The following is a 19067-nucleotide window of genomic DNA, read 5'->3' as shown; positions in this document are numbered from 1 at the left end:
TTGGTGTGAACTGCCAACCTTGTGGTTAGCAGTTCAGTGCTCATCCTATAGCACCACACCAGGACTACAACTGCAGGTATAGGGGTTAGGATTTATGACATGTATTTTTGGGGGACAAAATTTAATTCATAATAGGGAGTAAACCCACCCCCTCTGCCTAAAGTTGTATGGGGTGGTTAGAGTGAGTGGGAGGATCAGCTGTAATAGTCTGACAGGGCTGTGGTAGTGGTGTGGACATACGGTTTTAACACAGGTTGGAACTCAGTGAATTTTGTTAAGATAAACTAATTAACACCCTAGGGTGGCTGGTCTGAGAAAATAATATCATTGCTAATGATTTTTAGTGGAAAAATTATTAGACTTATTCATTTGCAATCCAAGTAAGTCATATGCAAGATGGAGGCGGCTTGTATCATTGTGTGTCAAGAAGATAAGTTGAGTTCCTTAATGCACATGCTCCTTGGAATACACACCCTGTCTTTCTGAACAGAAGAAGCTTACAGACATCTCAAAAACATAATCTACAGATGTCTTGTTATTGTTGTTATTAAGTGCTGTCAAGTAGGTTCCTATTCATAGCGACCCTTTGTACAATAGAATGACACACTTCCTGGATCTATGCCACCCTCACAACTGTTGTTATGCCTGAGCCCGTTATTATAGCCACTGGGTCAGTTCATCTCATTGAAGGGCTTCCTCTTTTTCACTGCCTCTCTACATTACCAAGCATGATGTTTTCCACACACTGGTTCCTCCTGGTAATATCTTCAAAATTATGTGAGACAGTCTTACCATTCTTGCTTCTAGTGAACATTCTGGCTGTATTTCTTTCATGAAAAGTTTGCTTGTCTTCTAGCAGTCCATGGTATATTCAATATTTTTTTGACAACAGCATAATTCAGATGCCTTAGTGACTGACATGGCTGAATATTATATCCTTAGGTTCACCTTAAAGACTAGCTTGTCGTTAAGATAATATTTTACATTTCAAGTACAATCCTCATTTTTAGAGAGGATTCTAAAATCAAATGACTCTTGATTTTTTTTTTTTTTTTTTAAAGATAGGCTTGTGACATTTCTTGGATTGTGGAGGAGCTAGAAGGTGGGAGGCTGGAGGAAGGTAATGAACATATGGAGATCCCTATTGGGGCTGTGCCTAAACTCCTCCTGTGAATAGTTTTAACTAGAGAATAAGACACCACAGGTTACATGTTTCTTAGGGATTACTGAAAACCTGGTTGCTGTCAGGGACAAAGCAAAAGGCAGAGTTACGTCAAAGCCTTGCTGCCCAGCATGTCTTGCTGCTGACATGAAATGGAAATTACAGAGGAGGAAAATGTCATTTTTCACATACTCATTGCAGGTCTTGAGAAGGCTCCTTGGTATCTTTTTCTTCTTTTTCATGAGCAGTTCACATACACAGGGAGAGATGTCTTTTTCTTTAAAGACATTAGAAAAATAATTGTTCACCAGTGAAGGTTATGTGAATCCTGCATAAAAGGCTTATATGAATTTAGGAAGAAACCATTTGGACACTTTGGTGTTGAAAATTGTGATGGTTTTCACGTATAATAAAATCATGAGTACTGAATCTTAATAAAGTGGCACATTATGTAGATATCATTTGTAGTTTATTAGTTTTTTTCATATACAAAATGGAAATAGTAGTAACTACCTCACAGCATTATTGTAGTAAAGAAATGATGTGAAAGATCTAGCACAATGCTAGCATGTAGTGGGGAAGCTGATGTTTGCTAAATATATTGAATATGCAATTTTAAATTCTGATTCCATTTTTATGTAGATAATAATTTTAAAGTATATTGTTCTTATCCAAATAAATTGATTATGGTAAAATAAGATTCCTGGTGTGGTAATATAGTATAAGCACTGGACTTTTAACCATGAGGTCAGCAATTCAAATCCACCAGTCCTCCTGGAAAATCCTAGACTGGGTTGTAATGAGTTGGAACTGACTTGATGGTACTTAAACAACAACAGCATATATATAAAAAATTTAAGTTTAGTACAGAATTCGATTGACGGTGGTGATTGACTTTGATGGGCTTATGGAATATATTCATTTTTATATTTGCTACTAAGTTAACTACACTGATTGATTGGTTACCCATAATGAATGAAAAGCCATGCTAAGATATAAAGGGACAAGGAAATGTCCATGAGATGCATTTAAATCTAAGATTAAGGATGCAATGGTAAGGAACAGTAAGAAATACTAGATTGAGTGAAAGATTGATTAATTTATTGGTTGCTCCCAACACTCTCTCCTTCCTGTATCTCAAATCAAATTCTCTTTTTCATTTTGAGGGTTTTACAGTTACTCTCTAAAGGAAAATAAGGACAAACAATAAATAACAATATGATGGTGGTTATCAGGCTTGAAAAAAGAGTAGAATTATTTACATTTAAGATTCCTGGTTTAATTTCCCTGCTAAGATGGTGAGTGGAAACCTCATTGTTCTTTTACTTCTATTTCTAGTTTTGAGGATGTTTCAAAACTTACAAAATCCTCCTATGTCTCCATTCTCTCATCTGATCACCTTCGTGAACATCTGCTCACCCTGTTTTCTTCAATGGCTCTTCTCTCCAGTAAGTAGCCTGTATGATGTAAATCAGGTTGAAATATAGGAGGTAGATTCCTCTAGTCTAGTCCATTTCAAAACCTTCCATTCCCAGTAGCAACTATACCCTTTATGTTGAGCATCTGCCCCAAATATTTGCAGGAATATCATACATATTCAAGTTTACGTTAAAGTATCTATGTCTTTATGTTAAAAATATATCTTTATTTTAAAATAATTTATTCAGGGTGTATGTGGTAGCTTTGTACTATGCCAGTTTAGGTAATCTAGAACTACATTTCCCAGCATTCACTTCCCTTTACATTTCAGTGTTAAGGTTGTGCACTAGAGAAATGTGCTTGGGCTTTGCAAAATAGAAATGAACTCTAACTATTTTGTATGCTTTGAAGTTTGGTCCAGGATATCATTACCTTGATGGCTATGTGGGCAGCACATCAAGCTCTTTCTGGATCATCTCCTTGCTACACTGGGTCGCTATGGGTCAGAATTAACTCAACGGCACTTAACAACAACAAGATAACACGAGTAGTAAGTAGCATAGATTCAGGTATATTCCAGCACTTGTTTTAACACAAAAGTTATAAAATAAATCAAATGTCTTAGTTTCATGAAGCAAATATTGCTATCAGTTGTACCTGCACAAAACCCAAATATTTACCAATCTAGAAAGGATAGATAAATCTAACGGGATACTTGGCACTATGCAGCAAATCACATTACATTTTTCAGTTTTCAGGTAGGTTGATGTAAAATAGATGTAGCTGCAACCTCAGAAGTATTAACAAATAAAATGTCAGCTGTCTTGACAACCTTTCCTCTGATGCTAAGTGTCACATAATAAGCACCTACAGTTTTCACTTTTAGATTGTGTCCTCCCACGGAATGGTGGGAGGGGAGCTGAGATTTGTGCTGACACTTTCATCAGTGCTGATTATTTTGAAGCTATCTACACAGGGGCATAGCTGAAGTGATAGACATTTTTGCCAATTATATTATGTAGGTAGAAACTGACAAGAAGTGATCGCCATGATAATGTTTCCTCAAGAATTGAGACAATGCTGAGTGGGTCAGACCAGTAATCCATTAAACTTGGTATTTTCTCTCTGCCTTTGCAATTGAATGCAGTGTCTATGCCCTTTATTATGTTAGCACTTGATAGTTAGGGGGAAATGCCAATCATTCTGAACTGATTCTTTTAAAGATGTTTTAAACAAAACACATAAAATTAAAGTCTATACAAATGTATACAGAAAAAATGCAGAAGTCTTTTGTGTCCCCTTCCTTGATCCTACTGCCCAGATCTCTTAACCATGCTTAGAAATGAACACATACATAGTAAAACCTGCAAAAGCCAGACACTGGAAGGAGTAAACCTACCAGAGAAGGAAAATGCAAACATTTTCCAGAAAAGTGGTAATAGACCAAAAGCCTGTGAGACCTGAAAAATGACGCAGTCCTGTTGAGTTCCAGCTCTCACAGTTTTCTCTGTGTTTTCAGACATTTCTTAAGCTTATTTATTCATTCCATAAGTACTGAATGCTTACTAATTGTCAGGTACTATCGATGGTACTTAACAATAGCAACAATCCTGGGTATAGAATTATAGCAGTGAACAAAACAGACAAAAACACCCATTTGTTCTATATATGTATTAATTAAGGTAGGATAATGACTACAACAAATGGATCCCAAATATATAGCACTTCTAAGTGAAAGAAGTTTATTTTTTGTATAAATAACATGATTAAGGAGCCCTGGTGGTACTATAGAATGCACTCGAGACTGTTAATTGAAATGTTGACATTTCATATTTACCAGCCCCTCCACAGAATCAAAGATGAGACTACCTGCTCCCATAAATATTTACAGTTTTGGAAACTCTATATAGCATCACTATGAGTCAGAATCAACCCTACGGCAGGTTTTTTTTTTCTTTTTCTTTTTCATCTTTTATGTAACATGATTGGACTGTGAACAATTATTTAGGAATTCAGGGTGGAGACTTTATAACCTTTAAGAGATGGATTCCAGTGTGTGTGTGTAACAGTGGTCTCCATTCCAGTCAGCTGATGGAGTTATGGCAGAGAGAGTAGGGAACTTTTCATAATTACCAGTCTTTTTTATGGAACACTTCACCTTCACTCACATTCCATTGGCTAGGACTCCATGGTCTTAGCACATCATTTGCTCCCTGTGTGACCTTGGGTAAGTTACTTAACATTTCTATATCTCAGTTTCCTTATCTGTAAAATAGAATAATGTCTACCTAGAGATAGTAAGGAGTCCTGGTGTGTTACCACATGTTAATGTGCTGGATGGAAAGTCAGTTTGAACTGCAAGGTTGGCAGTTCAAGCTCACCAATTGCTCCTAGAAAACCCTATACAGGGTCGCTATGAGTTGGAACCAACTCGATGGCATTTAACAGCAATAACAACAGAGATAGTAATATTTACTCATACAGCTGTAAGACATTTGATTGTGTGGATCATAATGAACTATGGATAACATTATGAATAATGAGAATTCTTAATTGTATTCATGCAGAACCTGTACATAAACTAAAAGGAAGTCATTCAAACAAAACAAGGGGTTGCTGCGTGTGTTTCAGGGTTGTATCCTTTTACTATACTTATTCAATCTGTATGCTGAACAAATAATCCAACAAGCTAGACTATATGAAGAAGAACGTGGCATTAGTATTGGAAGACAGCTGACTAACAAACTGTAATATGCAGATGGCACAACTTTGCTTGCTGAAAGTGAAGAGGATTTGAAACACTTACTGTTGAAGATCAGAGACTATAGGTTTCATTATGGATTACAACTCAATGTGAAGAAAACAAAAATCCGCACAACTAGACATCTTGATAAATGAAGAAAAGATTGAAGTTGTCAAGGATTTAATTTTGCTTGGATCCACAACCAATGCTCATGGAAGTAGCAATCAAGAAATCAAATGATTTATTGCATTAGTCAAATGTGCAGCAAAATATCTCTTTAAAGTGCTAAAAAGTAAAGAGATCATTTTGAGGATTTAAGACACTGTAGTTTCAATCATCTCATATGCATGGGAAAGTTAGACAATTCATCAGGAAGACTAGAGAATAATTGATGCATTTGAATTATGATGTTGGCAAAGAATATTGAAATTATTTTGTACTGCCATAGAACAATGGCAGGATTTTCTTGGAAGACAAGAAAGAAGGAATAGACTAAACCGTAATTTGGAAGAGACTCTGAAACTTGCTCTCTAGCATAGAGATGCTTCAGCAAATGGAAGGAATGAGGAGGTAAAAGAGCTTAATAGAAAATTTCAAAGAGTAGCTTGAGAAGACAAAATAAAATATTAAAATGAAACGTGTAAAGACCAGGAGTTAGAAAACAAAAGGGAAGAACATGCTAAACATTCCACAAGCTGAAGGAATTGAAGAAAAATTTGAAGCCTTGACTTACAATATTGAAGGATTCTATGGGAAAAATTTTACACATGGACTTCACAGATGGAATACACAGAAATCAAATTGACTACATCTGGTGGAAAAGCTCCATATCATCAGCCAAAACAAGGCCAGGGGAAGACTGTGGAACAGACCATCAATTGCTCATATGCAAATTCAAACTGAAGCTGAAGAAAATGAAAACCAGTCCATGAGAGCCAAAATATGACCTTGAATATATCCCACCTGAATTTAGAGATTATCTAAAAACTGAAGACCAGAAGAGTTGTGGAATGACATCAAGAACATCATACAGGAAGAAGGCAAGAAGTCATTGAGAAGACAAGAAAGAAGGAAAAGATCCAAAAGGATGTCAGAAGAGACTCTGAAACTTGTTCTCCGGTGTAGAAATGCTAAAGCAAATGGTATAACTATTCTGGAACACTTAACAGTACTCATGAAGGATCTGTACATGGACCAAGAGGCAGTTGTTCGAACAGAACATGGGAACACTGAATGGTTTAAAATTAATAAAGGTGTGCAAAAGGGTTGTATTCTTTCACCATACTTATTCAACCTGTAGGCTGAGCAAATAATCTGAGAAGCTGGGTTCTATGAAGAAAAACGTGGCATCAGGATCGGAGGAAGATTCATTAAAAATCTGCGATATGCAGATGATACAACATTGCTTGCTGAAAGTTGAGGACTTAAAATATTTACTGATGAAGATCAAAGAGCATAGCCTTCAGTATGGACTGCATCTCAATGTAAATAAAACAAAAATCCTCACCACTTGACCAATAAACAACATTTTTATCAACAGAGGAAAGATTGAAGTTGTCAAGGACTTCATTCTTCTTGGAACAACCATCAATACTTATGGAAGCAGCAGTCAAGAAATCAAGTGACGTATTGCATTATGCAAATCTGCTGCACAAGATCTTCTGAAAGTGTTGAAGAGCAAAAATGTCAGCTTGAGGACTAAGCTGTTTCTGACTCAAGCTATGGTATTTTCAGTAACCTCAAATGCATGCAAAGTTTGTACCATGAATAAGGAAGACTGAAGAAGAATTGATGCATTTGAGTTATGGTGTTGGAGGAGAATACTGAAAGTACCATGGGCTGCCAAAAGAACAAACATCTGTACTGGAAGAATGTTCCTTGGAGGCCAGGATGGCCAAACTTCGTCTTTCATACTTCAGACATATTGTCAGGAGGGACCAGTCGCTGGAGAAGGATATCATGTTTGGTAAGGTGGTGGGTCAGAGAAAAAGAAGAAGACCCCCCAGAGAGATGGATTGGCAAATTGGCTGCATCAATGGGCTCAAGCATGGCAACAATGTGAGGTTGACCCAGGACCGGGCAGTGTTTCATTCTGTTGTGCATAGGGGCACTATGAGTTGGTACCAACTCGATGGCACTTAACAACCACGGGCAAAATGTGGCGCTGTGGGTTAATGCATCAGACTGCAAAGCTGTTTGAACCGCAAGGTCAGTGGTTCAAGCTCACCAGCTGCTCCTTGGAAACCCTAAATAGGGTTGCTATTTGCCGGAACTGACTCAATGACACTTTACAACAACAACAACAATAGGCAAAATATTGAGTGATGCAGAAAGTATCAAAAGAAGATGGAAGGAATACATAGTCACTGTATCAAGAAGAAATGATATATGTTCAACCATTTCAAGAAGTAGCATATGATCAAGAGCCAATAATATTAGCAGAAGAAGTCCAAAGTGCATTGAAGGCATTGGTAAAGCACAAGGCACTGGGAATTGATGTACTACAAATTGAAGTTTGTCAACAAACTGATGCAGCACTGGAGGCAGTCATCTATTAAGAAATTTGGAGGACAACTATCTGGCCAACTGAGTAGAGGAAACCCATTCTAAACATAGGTGTCCCAACAGAATGAAGAAATCATTGGATAATACCACATGCAAGTAAAATTTTGCCAAAGATAATATGTAAAGGGCTGCAACTAAGCATTGATGCAGAATTTCCAAAGGTTCAAACCAGATTCAGAAGAGTATGTGGAATGAGAGATCTGATTTCTGGCATCAGATGGATTTTGGCTGAAAACAAAAAATATCAGAAAGATGTTTACCTGTACATTATTGACAACACAAAGGCTTTCTATTGTGTTGATCATGACAAACTATGGACAATATTGCAGAGAATGAGTATTTTGGAACACTTTATTTGCTCATGAGGAACTTGTACCTAGACCAAGAGGCTGTTGTTTGAACAGAACAAGGGAACACCGAATGCTTTAAAGTTGAAAGGTGTGCCAGTGTTGTATTCTTTCACCATACTTGTTCAGTCTGTATACTTAACAAATAATCCCAGAAGCTGGATTATATGAAAAACAAAAAACAAAAAAACATGCATCAGGATTGAAGGAAGTCTCATTAACAAACTGTGCTATGCAGATGATATAACCTTGTTTATTGAAAGCAAAGAGGACTTAAAATACTACCTGATGAAGATCAAAGACCACACCCTTTGGTATGGCTTGCATCTCAATGCAAAGAAAACAAAAATCCTCACCACAGGAGTAATAAACAACATTCATATGAATGGAAAAAAGATTGAAGTTGTCAAGGACTTCATTTTTCTCAGGTCAACCATCAACACTCATGGAAGAGTAGTCATGAAATCAAAGGATATATTGCACTAGACAAATCTGCTGCACAAGACCTCTTTCAAGTGTTGAAAAGTGAAGATGTCAGTTTTAGGACTAAGGTGCACCTGACCCAAGCCATGGTATTTTCAATAGCATCATATGCATGTGAAATTTGGACAATGAATAAAAAAGACTGTAGAAGAATATGTGCAATTGAGTTATGGTGTTGGAGGAGAATATTAAAAGTACCATGGACTGCCAAAAGAACCAACCAATCTGTGGTGGAAAAATACAGCCAGAGTGCTTCTTGAAAGCCAGGAGTCAGAAGGCAAATCATCTAAGTAGAAATTCCTCCCTCAACCACAACAGGTCCAATGGGTCTCTTATACCAACCAGGAAGATCTCTCATAGGTTTTTCCTGGAATGTACCAACCTCTATTCCACCTGAAAAAGATAAAACTGCACCATGCTGCTCTGAATGAGGGTGCCCATCTATGATAGATTAGCATAATAGCAAACATTTATTGAACATTTGATACTACTAGGCTAAAAAAAAAAAAAATGACAATAATGATATCACTCAATTTTTACACCCATCACATGCAGGTGGTGGTGGTAGTAGTGGTGTGCCGTGGAGTCGATTCTGACTCATAATGACTCTCTATAGGGTTTCGGAGGCTGTAAATCTTTATGGGACCAGAAAGCCTTATCTTTCTGCTGTGAAATGGCTGGTAGTTTCGAACTGCTGACCTTGAGATTAGCAGCCTGACTCGTAACCACTACGTTACCAGAGTTCCTTAGTAGATTTATTATGATCCCCATTTTATGAGTGGAAACCATGACCTAAAGAGACTAAAGCCTCTAGTCTCAAAGCTATCAAACTGGTTCTGTTACAATTATGCACTTGCCAGCTGCCTCAACTAGAACCATCATATTTTATGCAAGTAACACAGACCTTTTGTTTGTCAAAAGCTCAACCCTCATGGGAAGTATTTTTTATAAGTGCTGTTGTACCAATTAAAAAAAAAAAACAAAACATTTGGCTATAAAATTAGCATAGATCATGTACAAACATCCCTGGGCACAGGGAGCAAATGGCAAACATAGAAGATGTGTAGTTTGCATTTTATATAAAATGATGTACATTTTAGCGGGGTTTGAGTGCTATATAGTTAGTTATTTGTTAGTTATCCTGGCATTATGGACAGAACATGAACTTTAGAATAAAACTTGGATTTTTAAATACTGACTCTATTAAATATAGCATGAGAACTTGGAAAGGTTAACAAATCTCTCTCAGCCTCATTTTTTCAATCTATAAAGATCTATGCTTCTGTTTGTGTTAAATGATATTGAATAACTTCTGTTTCATGGTGGTGGTGGTTATGTGCTATGGAGTTGGTTCCGACTCATAGCAACCCTGTACAGGGTTTCCGAGGCTGTAAATCTTTACAGGAGCAGAAAGCCTCATCTTTCTCCTGTGGAACAGCTGATAGTTTCAAACTTCTGTCTCTGTGGTTAGTAGCCCGATTCGTAACCACAGTGACCCTATATAGGGTTTCTGAGTAGCAAATGGTGGTTTGAACAGTTGACCTTGTTGTTAGCAACGCAGTGCTTATCCTATAACACCATATCAGGACTTCATCAAAATCTACATTACATCTCAATTGTTACTTTGTATTTAATAGGCAAACAGTATGCATGCATTGAATGATAACTAAACTCATAGTCCTTGGATGGTGTCAATGGTCATGCTGCTAACTGAAAGGCTGATGATTTGAGTATACTCAGAATTGCTACAGAAGAAAGGCCTAGTGATCTACTTCTGAAAAATGAGCCACTGAGAGAAAACTTTATAGAGCATATAGTTCTACTCTGACACACATGGAGTTGCCATGAGTTACAATGGACTCAATGCTTACTGTTTTAGCTACTGTCAGATATAGTCTCACTTCCTAAGTCCTTTTACTCCTTTTTAAGCTCATGAAGCCAGGGAGAATCTAGTAGAATCAATTCAGTAAGTCTATAAACAAAATTTATTATTACTGGTGATTGGAATGCAAAGTTTGGAAACAAAGAGGAAAGATCAGCAGTTGGAAAATATGACCTTAGTGATAGAAATGATAGTGAGATTGCATGACAGAATTTTGAAAGACCAATGGCTTTTTCATTGCAAATACCTTTTCAAACAACATAAAAAATGACGATACACATGAACCTCACCATATGCGATACACAGAAATCAAAATGACTACATTTGTAGGAAGAGACTGTGGAAAAGTTCCATATCATCAGCCAAAACAAGGCCAGGGGCAGACTGTAGAAGAGACCACCAATTCCTCATATGAAAGTTTAGGCAGAAGCTGTAGAAAAATAAAAACAGCTTCACAAGACCCAAAAATATGACGTAGAACATATCCCATCTGAATTTAGTGACTATCTCAAAACAGATTTGAAGCATTAAACACTGATGATGGAAGAAAAGAAGAGTTGTGGGATGATATCAAACATTGCATAAGAAGAAAGAAAAAGATAATTAAGAATACAAGAAAGAAGGAAAAGACCAAAATGGATGTCACAAGAGACTCTTGCTCTCCAGTGTAGAGATGCAAAAGAAGATGGAAGACTTTAGGAGGTAATAGAGCTGAAAAAAAAATCAAATATTATAATGAAATGTGCAACAACCTAGAGCTAGAAAACCAAAAGGGAAGAACATGCTCAGCATTTTCTCAAGTTGAAGAACTGAAGGAAAGATTAAAGCCTTGATATGCAATATTCAAAGATTCTATGGGTAAAATATTGGATGACATAGAAAGCATCAAAAGAAGATGGAAGGAATGTAGAGTCATTGTATCAAAAAGAAATGACGATGCTCAATCATTTCAACTGGTGGCATAGGGTCAAGAACCAATGGTACTAAAGGAAGAAGTCCAAGGCTCACTGAAGGTATTGGCACAGAACAAGACTTTAGGAATTGATGAACTACATATTGAAATCTTTCAACAAACTGATGCAACACTGGAGGCACTCACTCATTTATGCCAAGAAATTTGGAAGCCATCTACCTGACCAACGGATTGGACGAGAACCATATTTGTGACCATTCCAAACAGAGGTGACCCAACAGAATGAGGAAATCATCGAACAGTATCATTGATATCACAGGCAAGTAAAATTTTGCTAAAGATAATTTTAAAAAATGGCTGCAACAATACACTGACTGTAAGAGATTCAAATAAGATTCAGACGAGAACATGGAATGAGATATATTATTGCTGATGTCAGATGGATCTTGGTTGAAAGCAGAGAATACTAGAAAGATGTTTTCTTGTTGTTAAGTGCCATTGAGTTGGTTCTAGCTCATAGCGACTTTTATAGGGTTCATGAGGAGTGGATGATGAGTTTGAACTACGAATCATACGGTTCAAACTGACCTCGTGGTCGAATGCTTATTTTACTTGTGCTTTATTGATTACACAAAGGCTTTCACTTGTATGGATTATGACAAACTATGGATAACATTGCAAAGAATGCATATTTCAGAACACTTGGTTGTGCTCATGTGGAACCCGTACATAGACCGAGAGGCAGTTGTTTGAACAGAACAGGGGGGCACTGAATTGTTTAATATAAGAAAGGTGTGTGTCAGGGCTATATTCTTTCACCATAATTACTCAATCTATACGCTGAGCAAATAATCCGAGAAACTAGATTTTATGAAAAAAAACATGTGGCATCAGGATTGGAGGAAGACTCATTAACAACCTGTTACACGCAGATGACACAACCTTGCTTGCTGAAAGTAAATAGGACTTAAAATATGCTGATAAAGCTCAAAGACCACAGCCTCATTATTGGTTGCACCTCAATATAAAGAAAACAGAAATCAATGGACCAATAAATAACATTATGATAAATGGAGAAAAGTTTGCATTTTGCTTGGATCCACTATCAACACTCATGAAAGCAGCCATCAAGACATCAAACAACATATTGATTAGGCACATCTACTGCACAAGACCTCTTTAAAGTGTTCAGGAGCAAAGATGTCACTTTGAGGACTAAGGTGCATCTGATCCAAGTCATGGTGTTTTCAATAACCTCATATGCATGTGAAAGTTGGACAATGAATAAGGAAGACTGTGGAAGAATTGATGCATGTGAGTTATGGAGTTTGAGAAAAGTATTAAAAGTACCACAGACTATCAGAAGAACAAATAAATCTGTATTTGGAAAAACACAGCCAGAATGTTCCTTAGAAACCAAGATAGGGAGATTTAGTATCTCATACTTTGGACATGTCCCTGGAGAATGGCATCATGCTTGGTAAAGTAGAGGGTAAGAGAAAAAGAGGAAGATCCCTATTGAGATGTCTTGGCACAGTGGTAGCAGCAATAAGGCTAGCAATAACTGTGAGGATGGCAAAGGACCAGGCAGTGTTTCGTTCTGTTCTGCACAGGGTCACTGTGAGTTGGAACAGACTCAATGACACCTAACAAGAAGAACAAAGGAAATTAAGTATGCAAACTGTCCTTGACTTAACTTTGTTCTCTCTGTTTATAAGTTTCCTTTGGAGTGAGCACTTGGGATTCCTTGCTACATTAAGATCTTATCTCCTGGCAACCTCTTCTACTTTGGATTTTTCTCCCAGAGATCTAAGATAGCTTCTCTACTCTTTGTACTTTTCCCTCTTCCTTTTTCCATAATTTATTGGCATATTGGGAGTGTGGTGGCTCCATGTGATAAGCAGAACACTGTGAACCATAAGATCCATGGTTTGAGTCTGCCAGCTGCTCACGGGAGAAAGATGAGGCTTTCTGCTCCCATGAAGATTTAAAGCCTCTGAAACCCTATTTAGGGTCACTGTGAGTCAGAACCAACTCCATGGCACTTAAAAACAATAACAATTAATAGGCCCAGCAATGGGTAATATCTATTCTCATTCTCATTGCCTAGTAGGAAGGCTAGCTGGAATCAGTGGAAGTTACATTGTTTTTAGGGCTGCAGATGTGATGAGTTCTTCCTATCTCTGGTTAAAATTAGGGATGCATTTTCTCAGGAAACCTGAAATATCATGTGAAAGTTGGAGGTACAACTGTTTAGTGGCTTCTGCAGATTTATCTCAAGTTCTTTTGACAATAAAATATTGTACTTTTATTATATATATATGACAATAATAATAACTGTTATTGTTAAGTGCTGTAGAGTTGGTTCTGACTCATAGTGACCTTGTATAGGGTTTCTGAGGAGCAGCTGGTGAGCTTGAATTGCCGACCTTGTTGTTCAAACCAGCTTTGCAGTCCAGTGCATTAACCTGTAGACCACATCAGGTCTGTTAAGTGCCGTTGAGTCAATTCCAACTCATAGCAACCCAGTATGGAGTTTCCAAGGAGCTGCTGGTGGGTTTTAACTGTCGACCTTGTGGTTCGCAGTCCATTGTTTATCTCACAGTGCCACACCAACAGTCCCATCTAGGCTTAAAGTAAGTTAAGCCATTAGTGGATTTCCCTAGAAACAAATGTCTATTATATATTATTGTTTCTATGAGAAAATATTCTAATTTCTAAATGAGTTTTGGAATCTCATATGTTTGTGAGTTGGTGTTCTCTCTCTCCCTTTACTATTTCAATTTTTTTTCAATGGATGTAGTTGACAATAGACATCAAGTGGATACGAACTCAAAGAGACATCCTGTATACAGAGTAGAACTGCTCCACCAGGTTTTCATGGAGGAAAACTTTTGGAAGCAGATAACCAGTCGTGTCTTCCAAGATGCCTCTGGGTGGGTTTCCACTGCCAACCTATTGACTAGTGGTTGAGCGCGTAATCATTTTTGCAGCCCGGGGACTGCTTGTAATTGACTATCATGACTGAAATATTCTGAGTCATTTTTACTTTTTTGCTTGAATCATTTTCAGAAAGTAACTCTATACATCTATGCATACATTAAATTAAACAAATAATTGGGGTTGGCTCTTTATTAGATAAAAATAATGGGATTACCAATTCTCTCATCCACTTTGCCTCTTGTGGATATAACTGGAGAGCACTCATTCTGTGCAAATATTCACTACTGGCTGGGAGAAGAGGGCTATGGACTAATGAGTTGGAGGAACCAAGGTGGGGGGATTCTAATTAATGTGCTGAGGACCCAAAATATAATATGAAGACCTCTAAGCAGTTTTAGAGACTGTTTTTGGGAATCTATTTATGAGGGAGAGAATGTTTTAGTAATAATATCTTGGAAAAAGGAAGAAAGAAGTTTAGTGATCATGGGGACAATTTTGTCCTCTCTTTTCATTGAAAGAAGAGAGAATGTCTGATTTTACTCAGGATACATTTTCCCCAGAAAGCATGATTTCTCTGCATATACTTCAAGGGATACAAAGATCTACAGGGTCAGTTTAAACATTTCTTTATTCTACACATGGAATCCACAGATGTCTGTGTGCTAACTAGTCTGGAGATCTGAAACAAGTTCTTGAAAAAATTGTGAAAGAGAGTGTGGGTAGACAGGCCTCCCAAAGATTTCCAAATTTGAATCCCTAGAACCTGGAAAATTTTTACTTGCACAATGACTCTGCAGATGTGATTAAGTTAAGGTTCTTGAGATGAAAAGATTATTTTCAATTTTCCAGGCAGGCCTAGTGCAATCGCAAAAGTTCTTGTAAAGAGGAAGGCAGAAAGTTAGCAAAGAGAAAATACACTAAATGGCTGGCTTTGAAGATGTGGGATGAAGCCTCAAGCCAAGGAATACTGCAAGAAGCAAAGAAATGTCTTCTTTCAGTCCTCTAAAAAGAACTAGCCCTATTGATATCCTGAATTTTGACCTCCAAAACTGTAACAGAATTTTTTTTACTGTTTCAAGTCACTAAGTTTGTAGTTATTCTGAGAGCATAAGCCACAGAGAGCTCCTTGGCTTAGTGTATCGGGGCAGAACTGACTCATTGGCACTTAACAACAACAAAAACCAAAACCCTCTAGCCAGCCAGTGAATTATTCCCTCTTCTCTCCTACCCCTGGTAATCATCAACGAATGTTTCGTTTATCACAAAAACTTTTTATTGACTTTTTACAATAATGATCTCACACAATATTTGTTCTTTTGTACAGATAGACTGATTTTACTTAGCATAATGTTCTCAAAGGTGCAGGGTGACTTCAGAGTAAATAAGTACTGGACTGCAAACCTCAAGGTCAGCATTCCAAACCACCAGCCACTCCTTGGGAGAAAGATGAAGCTTCCTGCTCCTATATAGATTTACAGCCTCAGAAACTCTATACAGTGTAGTTATGAGTCAGAACAAACTCGATGGCACTTAACAACAACAACAATGACTAAGAGGCCCTGACATGGTGCTGTTAGATAAACACTGGGCTGCTAGGCAAAAGGTCAGCAGTTCAAACCCATCAGCTGTTCTAGAAAACCCTATATGGGGTAGCTATGATCAGAACCAACTTGAAGGCACACAACAACAACAACATCTAAAGATTATGAGCATTTATTCATGTTATTTGGCCACCTGAATGTCTTCTTTGATGAAAGTATGATACAAAAATGTCTGTTCATTTTTAAAGTGCATTATTTGTCTATTTCATGCTGAGGTGTTGAAATTTTCTATAAATTTCAAAGATCAAGTCCTGTCTGACATGTCATCGCCAAACATTTTTATTCCTTGTCTGTGGGTTCTCTTTTTACTTTTTTGATGTGATCTTTTGATGCACTTACATGTCTAATTTTTAGGTGGTCCTGGTCATCTAGTCTGTTTTATGAGTTTTCAGTTATGTTTGATGGTACAAGGCATTTAGTCTGTCTTATGTGTTTTCAGTTATGTTTGATAGTATATTTATGCCATGTATTAGAGCCCTTAATCTTGTCCTGATTTTTACATTAATGATCTTTGTAGTTCTAGGTTTTTCATTGAAGTCTTTGATCCATATTAAGTTTGCTTTTTGCATATAGTGTGAAATATGGGCTTTGTTTCATTTTCCTGAAAATGACTGTCCAGTTTTGCCAGCACAATTTGTTAAGGAGTTAATCTCTTCCCTGTTTAATGTATTTTGGCTCTTTGTCAAAGATCAGCTGACTGTATGTGGATGGATTTACTAATGGGTTCTCAATTAAGTTAAATTGATCTTTGTGCCTTTCCTTGTTCCAGTACCAGGCTGTTTTGACTAATGTGATTGTGTAGTAGGTTTTGAGATCAGGGAATGAGAGGCCTCTGACTTTGTTCTTCTTCTTTATTAATGCTTTGCTTATCTGTGGTTCCTTTCCTTTTCCACATAAAGTTCATGATTAGTGTTTTCATCTCTTTAAAGAATAATGTTGGAATCTGGATTGGGTTGCATTGCTTCTGTAGATCACTTTGGGTAGTATGGACATTTTTACAGTTACGTAAAATGTTAAGTCTCCCTATCAATGAGCATGATATATTTTTCCATTTATTTAGGTCTCTTTTGGCTACTTGTAGTAGTGTTTTGCAGTTTTCTTTGTATAAAAGTCTTTGGTTTCTCTGGTGAGATTTCTTCCTAAGAATTTCATCTTTTGGGCGGCTATTGTGAATGATATTGTTATCCTGATTTCCTTTTCAGAGTTCTCTTTATTGGTGTAAATAAATCCAGCTGATTTTTTATGTGGATCTTGTACTTTGCCACTATGTTGAATCCTTCAATGACTTCCAATAGTTTTCTTGCCAAGTCTTTGGGATTTTCTATGTATTATCTACAAATAGATTTTTGCTTTTTTTGCCAGTTTGGATGCCTTTGACTTCCCTTTCTTGCCTTATAGTTCTGGCTAAGACTTCTAGTACAATATTGAATCAAAATTGTGTTAAAGGGCATTCTTGTCTGGTTCCCATTTGCAAGGGGAATGGCTTTAGTTTCTCTCCATTGAGAGTACTATTGTCTATTGATTTTGTATGGTATTGTTGTTATTGTTGCTAAGTGCTGTGGAATCAGTTCCATAGAGACCCTGTATAGGGTTTTGAAGGAGCAACTGGTGGGTTTGAATTGCCAATCTTGCAGTTAGTAGTCCAGTGATTATCCTACAGTGCCACACCAGGACTCCAGGTACCCTTAATTATGCTGATGAATTTCCTACTTTTTGGGGAGCTTAAAAATTTTTTTTTTAAATCAGAAATGGGTGTTAGATTTTGACAAATGCTTTTTCTGCATTTGCCTATAAGATCATGTGGTTCTTTTCCTTTATTTTATTTATATTGTGGATTATGTTGATTGCTTTTCTGATATTGAACTATCTTTATATGGTGGTGGTGGTATGTGCTGTGGAGTCAGAACCAACGCATAGCAACCCTGTACAGGGTTTCTGAGGCTGTAAGTCTTTACAGGAGCAGAAAGCCTCATCTTTCTCCTGCAGAATAGCTGGTAGTTTTGAAGAAGACATGAAATGAGGATATCATTGCTGATGTAAGCTATATCTTGGCTGAAAGGAGAGAATACCAAGGTATATCTTGGCTGAAAGGAGAGAATACCAAGATGTTTACTTGTGCTTTATTCACTATGCAAGGGCATTTGACTTTGTGGATCATAACAAACTATGGATAACTTAGTTGTGATCATGAGGAATCTGCACATATCTCAAGAGTCAGTTGTTAGGATAGAACAAGGGGATACTCAGTGGCTTAAAATTAGGGAAGGTGTACATCAGGTTTGTATTCTTTCTCCTTACTTAATCAAACTGTATGCTGAACAAATTATCTGAGTAACTGGATTATATGAGGAAGAAAGTGGCATCAAGTTTGAAGGAAGAGTCATTAAACATTAGTTTGCAATATGTAGATAATAAAATCTTGCTTGCTGAAAGCAAGAGTTCTTGAAATACTCCAGAAAAATCAAAGACTACCACGATCTGAAGAAAACAAAAATCCTCACAACTTGACCAATAACATCATGATAAATGGAGAAAAGATTGTAGTTGTCAAAGATTTAAGTTTGCTTGGATCCATAACAAACAAACATGGAAGCAACAGTTAAGAAATCAAATGACGTACTTCATAAGGCAAATTTGCGGCAAAACACCTCTTTAAAGTGTTCAAGAGCAAAGATTTGAGGACTAATGTGCGCCTGACCCAAGCCATGGTATTTTCAATAGTCTCATATGCATGTTGAATAATTAGTAAAGAAGACTGTAGAACAATATATGCATTTGAATTATGATGTTGGTGAAGAATACTGAAAGAATTATGGACTGGCAAAAGAACAAATGAATCTGTTTTGGAAGAAGTATAACCAGAATGCTCTTTAGTAGTGAGGATGGTGAGACTTCGTCTCTCGTATTTTGGACATATCTTCAAGACTGACTAGTCTTTAGAGAAGGACCTCATGCTTGATAAAGTGCAGAGTCATGTAAAAAGAAGAGGATACACAACAAGACGATTGA

Source organism: Chrysochloris asiatica, unplaced genomic scaffold (assembly GCF_000296735.1).
Source record: "Chrysochloris asiatica unplaced genomic scaffold, ChrAsi1.0 scaffold00377, whole genome shotgun sequence".
Classification (NCBI taxonomy): domain Eukaryota; kingdom Metazoa; phylum Chordata; class Mammalia; order Afrosoricida; family Chrysochloridae; genus Chrysochloris; species Chrysochloris asiatica.
This window is presented reverse-complemented; position numbering follows the sequence as displayed.